At 42.7% G+C, this 5,000-nt stretch overlaps 19 non-coding genes across 19 annotated transcripts; all 19 read right to left on the bottom strand.

Annotated features, from left to right (window-relative positions):
- Nucleotides 1-7: 7 nt before the first annotated feature.
- trnaa-ugc (transfer RNA alanine (anticodon UGC)) lies at nucleotides 8-79 on the bottom strand. The gene has a single exon. It is a non-coding gene; the product is annotated as a tRNA-Ala (tRNA).
- Nucleotides 80-202: 123 nt separating this feature from the next.
- Nucleotides 203-274, bottom strand: trnaa-ugc (transfer RNA alanine (anticodon UGC)). Its single transcript has one exon. It is a non-coding gene; the product is annotated as a tRNA-Ala (tRNA).
- Nucleotides 275-394: 120 nt separating this feature from the next.
- On the bottom strand, nucleotides 395-466 carry trnaa-ugc (transfer RNA alanine (anticodon UGC)). The gene has a single exon. It is a non-coding gene; the product is annotated as a tRNA-Ala (tRNA).
- A 125-nt stretch (nucleotides 467-591) lies between these two features.
- trnaa-ugc (transfer RNA alanine (anticodon UGC)) lies at nucleotides 592-663 on the bottom strand. Its single transcript has one exon. It is a non-coding gene; the product is annotated as a tRNA-Ala (tRNA).
- Nucleotides 664-774: 111 nt separating this feature from the next.
- trnaa-ugc (transfer RNA alanine (anticodon UGC)) lies at nucleotides 775-846 on the bottom strand. Its single transcript has one exon. It is a non-coding gene; the product is annotated as a tRNA-Ala (tRNA).
- Nucleotides 847-972: 126 nt separating this feature from the next.
- On the bottom strand, nucleotides 973-1,044 carry trnaa-ugc (transfer RNA alanine (anticodon UGC)). The gene has a single exon. It is a non-coding gene; the product is annotated as a tRNA-Ala (tRNA).
- Nucleotides 1,045-1,337: 293 nt separating this feature from the next.
- trnaa-agc (transfer RNA alanine (anticodon AGC)) lies at nucleotides 1,338-1,409 on the bottom strand. Its single transcript has one exon. It is a non-coding gene; the product is annotated as a tRNA-Ala (tRNA).
- A 111-nt stretch (nucleotides 1,410-1,520) lies between these two features.
- On the bottom strand, nucleotides 1,521-1,592 carry trnaa-ugc (transfer RNA alanine (anticodon UGC)). Its single transcript has one exon. It is a non-coding gene; the product is annotated as a tRNA-Ala (tRNA).
- A 125-nt stretch (nucleotides 1,593-1,717) lies between these two features.
- On the bottom strand, nucleotides 1,718-1,789 carry trnaa-ugc (transfer RNA alanine (anticodon UGC)). Its single transcript has one exon. It is a non-coding gene; the product is annotated as a tRNA-Ala (tRNA).
- Nucleotides 1,790-2,096: 307 nt separating this feature from the next.
- trnaa-cgc (transfer RNA alanine (anticodon CGC)) lies at nucleotides 2,097-2,168 on the bottom strand. Its single transcript has one exon. It is a non-coding gene; the product is annotated as a tRNA-Ala (tRNA).
- Nucleotides 2,169-2,643: 475 nt separating this feature from the next.
- Nucleotides 2,644-2,714, bottom strand: trnaa-agc (transfer RNA alanine (anticodon AGC)). Its single transcript has one exon. It is a non-coding gene; the product is annotated as a tRNA-Ala (tRNA).
- Nucleotides 2,715-3,019: 305 nt separating this feature from the next.
- On the bottom strand, nucleotides 3,020-3,091 carry trnaa-ugc (transfer RNA alanine (anticodon UGC)). Its single transcript has one exon. It is a non-coding gene; the product is annotated as a tRNA-Ala (tRNA).
- A 120-nt stretch (nucleotides 3,092-3,211) lies between these two features.
- On the bottom strand, nucleotides 3,212-3,283 carry trnaa-ugc (transfer RNA alanine (anticodon UGC)). The gene has a single exon. It is a non-coding gene; the product is annotated as a tRNA-Ala (tRNA).
- A 122-nt stretch (nucleotides 3,284-3,405) lies between these two features.
- Nucleotides 3,406-3,477, bottom strand: trnaa-ugc (transfer RNA alanine (anticodon UGC)). Its single transcript has one exon. It is a non-coding gene; the product is annotated as a tRNA-Ala (tRNA).
- A 115-nt stretch (nucleotides 3,478-3,592) lies between these two features.
- On the bottom strand, nucleotides 3,593-3,664 carry trnaa-ugc (transfer RNA alanine (anticodon UGC)). The gene has a single exon. It is a non-coding gene; the product is annotated as a tRNA-Ala (tRNA).
- Nucleotides 3,665-3,789: 125 nt separating this feature from the next.
- trnaa-ugc (transfer RNA alanine (anticodon UGC)) lies at nucleotides 3,790-3,861 on the bottom strand. The gene has a single exon. It is a non-coding gene; the product is annotated as a tRNA-Ala (tRNA).
- A 111-nt stretch (nucleotides 3,862-3,972) lies between these two features.
- trnaa-ugc (transfer RNA alanine (anticodon UGC)) lies at nucleotides 3,973-4,044 on the bottom strand. The gene has a single exon. It is a non-coding gene; the product is annotated as a tRNA-Ala (tRNA).
- A 125-nt stretch (nucleotides 4,045-4,169) lies between these two features.
- Nucleotides 4,170-4,241, bottom strand: trnaa-ugc (transfer RNA alanine (anticodon UGC)). The gene has a single exon. It is a non-coding gene; the product is annotated as a tRNA-Ala (tRNA).
- A 306-nt stretch (nucleotides 4,242-4,547) lies between these two features.
- On the bottom strand, nucleotides 4,548-4,619 carry trnaa-ugc (transfer RNA alanine (anticodon UGC)). The gene has a single exon. It is a non-coding gene; the product is annotated as a tRNA-Ala (tRNA).
- Nucleotides 4,620-5,000: the final 381 nt, after the last annotated feature.

The raw sequence follows: 5,000 nt of genomic DNA, 5'->3' as shown, positions 1-5,000 counted from the left end.
CAGTGCTTGGAGATGCTGGGGATTGAACCCAGGACCTCATACATGCAAAGCATGCGCTCTACCACTGAGCTACATCCCCACATTTCAATCAGCCCTGCTGCTTCTTTGTGTAACAAACAGTAACAATCCAGTCGTGTAACACTTCAGAGAAAAGAAGCACTTTTCTCTTTCTTAATCTCACATGAAAGTTTTAAACAGTGCTTGGAGATGCTGGGGATTGAACCCAGGACCTCATACATGCAAAGCATGCGCTCTACCACTGAGCTACATCCCCACATTTCAATCAGCCCTGCTGCTTCTTTGTGTAACAAACAGTAACAATCGAGTCGTGTAACACTTAGAGAAAAGAAGCACTTTTCTCTTTCTTAATCTCACATGAAAGTCAAACAGTGCTTGGAGATGCTGGGGATTGAACCCAGGACCTCATACATGCAAAGCATGCGCTCTACCACTGAGCTACATCCCCACATTTCAATCATCCCTGCTGCTTCTTTGTGTAACAAACAGTAACAATCGAGTCGTGTAACACTTCAGAGAAAAGAAGCCACTTTTCTCTTTCTTAATCTCACATGAAAGTTTTTAAACAGTGCTTGGAGATGCTGGGGATTGAACCCAGGACCTCATACATGCAAAGCATGCGCTCTACCACTGAGCTACATCCCCACGTTTTGAGCAGCATTGCTGCTTCTTTGTTCAACAAACACTAACAATCCAGTAGTGAAACACTAGAGCAAAGAAGCAAAATTATTTTGCTTAAACTCAGCAAACAGTGCTTGGAGATGCTGGGGATTGAACCCAGGACCTCATACATGCAAAGCATGCGCTCTACCACTGAGCTACATCCCCACATTTCAATCAGCCCTTGCTGCTTCTTTGTGTAACAAACAGTAACAATCGAGTCGTGTAACACTTCAGAGAAAAGAAGCCACTTTTCTCTTTCTTAATCTCACATGAAAGTCATTAAACAGTGCTTGGAGATGCTGGGGATTGAACCCAGGACCTCATACATGCAAAGCATGCGCTCTACCACTGAGCTACATCCCCACTTTTTGAGCAGCATTGCTGCTTCTTTGTTCAACAAACACTAACAATCCAGTAGTGAAACACTAGAGCAAAGAAGCAAAATTATTTTGCTTAAACTCAGCAAACAGTGCTTGGGGATGCTGGGCAAATACATGCAAAAGCAGGCAATCTACCACTGAGCTACATCCCACATTTAACATAGAACTTTGCTGCTTCTTTTTTTAACAAACACTAACAATCCAGTCATGTAACAATTTAGAGAAAGAAGCAACTTATTTTTTCTTAATCTCACATGAAAGTCATTAAACAGTGCTTGGAGATGCTGGGGATTGAACCCAGGACCTCATACATGCTAAGCATGCGCTCTACCACTGAGCTACATCCCCATTTTATGAGCAGCATTGCTGCTTCTTTGTTCAACAAACACTAACAATCCAGTAGTGTAACACTAGAGCAAAGAAGCAAAATTATTTTGCTTAAACTCAGCAAACAGTGCTTGGAGATGCTGGGGATTGAACCCAGGACCTCATACATGCAAAGCATGCGCTCTACCACTGAGCTACATCCCCACATTTCAATCAGCCCTGCTGCTTCTTTGTGTAACAAACAGTAACAATCCGAGTCGTGTAACATTCAGAGAAAAGAAGCCACTTTTCTCTTTCTTAATCTCACATGAAAGTCATTAAACAGTGCTTGGAGATGCTGGGGATTGAACCCAGGACCTCATACATGCAAAGCATGCGCTCTACCACTGAGCTACATCCCCACTTTTTGAGCAGCATTGCTGCTTCTTTGTTCAACAAACACTAACAATCCAGTAGTGAAACACTAGAGCAAAGAAGCAAAATTATTTTGCTTAAACTCAGCAAACAGTGCTTGGAGATGCTGGGATTGAACCCAGGACCTCATACATGCAAAGCATGCGCTCTACCACTGAGCTACATCCCCACATTTCAATCATCCCTGCTGCTTCTTTGTGTAACAAACAGTAACAATCGAGTCGTGTAACACTTCAGAGAAAAGAAGCCACTTTTCTCTTTCTTAATCTCACATGAAAGTTTTTAAACAGTGCTTGGAGATGCTGGGGATTGAACCCAGGACCTCATACATGCGAAGCATGCGCTCTACCACTGAGCTACATCCCCACTTTTTGAGCAGTATTGCTGCTTCTTTGTTCAACAAACACTAAAAATCCAGTAGTGAAACACTAGAGCAAAGAAGCAAAATTATTTTGCTTAAACTCAGCAAACAGTGCTTGGAGATGCTGGGGATTGAACCCAGGACCTCACACATGCAAAGCATGCGCTCTAACACTGAGCTACATCCCCATATTTTGAGCAGCATTGCTGCTTCTTTGTTCAACAAACACTAACAATCCAGTAGTGTAACACTAGAGCAAAGAAGCAAAATTATTTTGCTTAAACTCAGCAAACAGTGCTTGGGGATGCTGGGCAAATACATGCAAAAGAGGCAATCTACCTCTGAGCTACATCCCCATTTAACATAGAACTTTGCTGCTTCTTTCTTTTACAAACACTATCAATCTAGTCATGTAAGAATTTAGGGGAAAGAAGCAACATATTTTTTCTTAATCTCACATGAAAGTCATTAAACATTGCTTGGAGATGCTGGGGATTGACCCAGGACCTCATACATGCTAAGCATGCGCTCTACCACTGAGCTACATCCCCATGTTTTGAGCAGCATTGCTGCTTCTTTGTTCAACAAACACTAACAATCCAGTAGTGTAACACTAGAGCAAAGAAGCTAAACTATTTTGCTTAAACTCAGCAAACAGTGCTTGGAGATGCTGGGATTGAACCAGGACCTCATACATGCAAAGCATGCGCTCTACCACTGAGCTACATCCCCACATTTCAATCAGCCCTGCTGCTTCTTTGTGTAACAAACAGTAACAATCGAGTCGTGTAACACTTCAGAGAAAAGAAGCACTTTTCTCTTTCTTAATCTCACATGAAAGTCATTCAACAGTGCTTGGAGATGCTGGGGATTGAACCCAGGACCTCATACATGCAAAGCATGCGCTCTACCACTGAGCTACATCCCCACATTTCAAGCAGCATTGCTGCTTCTTGTGTAACAAACACTAACAATCCAGTCGTGTAACACTTAGAGCAAAGAAGCAACTTTTTTTTCTTAATCTCACATAAAGTCATTCAACAGTGCTTGGAGATGCTGGGGATTGAACCCAGGACCTCATACATGCAAAGCATGCGCTCTACCACTGAGCTACATCCCCACATTTTCAATCAGCCCTGCTGCTTCTTTGTGTAACAAACAGTAACAATCCAGTCGTGTAACACTCAGAGAAAAGAAGCACTTTTCTTTTTCTTAATCTCACATGAAAGTTTAAACAGTGCTTGGAGATGCTGGGGATTGAACCCAGGACCTCATACATGCAAAGCATGCGCTCTACCACTGAGCTACATCCCCACATTTCAAGCAGCATTGCTGCTTCTTTGTTCAACAAACACTAACAATCCAGTAGTGTAACACTTAGAGCAAAGAAGCCACTTTTCTTTCTTAATCTCACAAGTCAAACAGTGCTTGGAGATGCTGGGGATTGAACCCAGGACCTCATACATGCAAAGCATGCGCTCTACCACTGAGCTACATCCCCACATTTCAATCAGCCCTGCTGCTTCTTTGTGTAACAAACAGTAACAATCGAGTCGTGTAACACTTCAGAGAAAAGAAGCCACTTTTCTCTTTCTTAATCTCACATGAAAGTTTTTAAACAGTGCTTGGAGATGCTGGGGATTGAACCCAGGACCTCATACATGCAAAGCATGCGCTCTACCACTGAGCTACATCCCCACTTTTTGAGCAGCATTGCTGCTTCTTTGTTCAACAAACACTAACAATCCAGTAGTGAAACACTAGAGCAAAGAAGCAAAATTATTTTGCTTAAACTCAGCAAACAGTGCTTGGAGATGCTGGGGATTGAACCCAGGACCTCATACATGCAAAGCATGCGCTCTACCACTGAGCTACATCCCCACATTTCAATCAGCCCTGCTGCTTCTTGTGTAACAAACAGTAACAATCGAGTCGTGTAACACTTCAGAGAAAAGAAGCCACTTTTCTCTTTTCTTAATCTCACATGAAAGTCATTAAACAGTGCTTGGAGATGCTGGGGATTGAACCCAGGACCTCATACATGCAAAGCATGCGCTCTACCACTGAGCTACATCCCCACTTTTTGAGCAGCATTGCTGCTTCTTTGTTCAACAAACACTAACAATCCAGTAGTGTAACACTAGAGCAAAGAAGCAAAATTATTTTGCTTAAACTCAGCAAACAGTGCTTGGAGATGCTGGGATTGAAACCAGGACCTCATACATGCAAAGCATGCGCTCTACCACTGAGCTACATCCCCACATTTCAATCAGCCCTGCTGCTTCTTTGTGTAACAAACAGTAACAATCAGTCGTGTAACACTTCAGAGAAAAGAAGCCACTTTTCTCTTTCTTAATCTCACATGAAAGTCATTAAACAGTGCTTGGAGATGCTGGGGATTGAACCCAGGACCTCATACATGCAAAGCATGCGCTCTACCACTGAGCTACATCCCCACTTTTTTGAGCAGCATTGCTGCTTCTTTGTTCAACAAACACTAACAATCCAGTAGTGAAACACTAGAGCAAAGAAGCAAAATTATTTTGCTTAAACTCAGCAAACAGTGCTTGGAGATGCTGGGATTGAACCCAGGACCTCATACATGCAAAGCATGCGCTCTACCACTGAGCTACATCCCCACATTTCAATCAGCCTGCTGCTTCTTTGTGTAACAAACAGTAACAATCCAGTCGTGTAACACTTCAGAGAAAAGAAGCCACTTTCTCTTTCTTAATCTCACATGAAAGTTTTAAACAGTGCTTGGAGATGCTGGGATTGAACCAGGACCTCATACATGCAAAGCATGCGCTCTACCACTGAGCTACATCCCCACATTT

The sequence above is a fragment of the Carassius auratus genome, unplaced genomic scaffold (genome assembly GCF_003368295.1).
Source record: "Carassius auratus strain Wakin unplaced genomic scaffold, ASM336829v1 scaf_tig00218058, whole genome shotgun sequence".
NCBI classification, from domain to species: Eukaryota; Metazoa; Chordata; class Actinopteri; order Cypriniformes; family Cyprinidae; genus Carassius; species Carassius auratus.
Note: the sequence above shows the minus strand (reverse complement) of the source record. Positions and strands in the feature narration are given on the sequence as shown.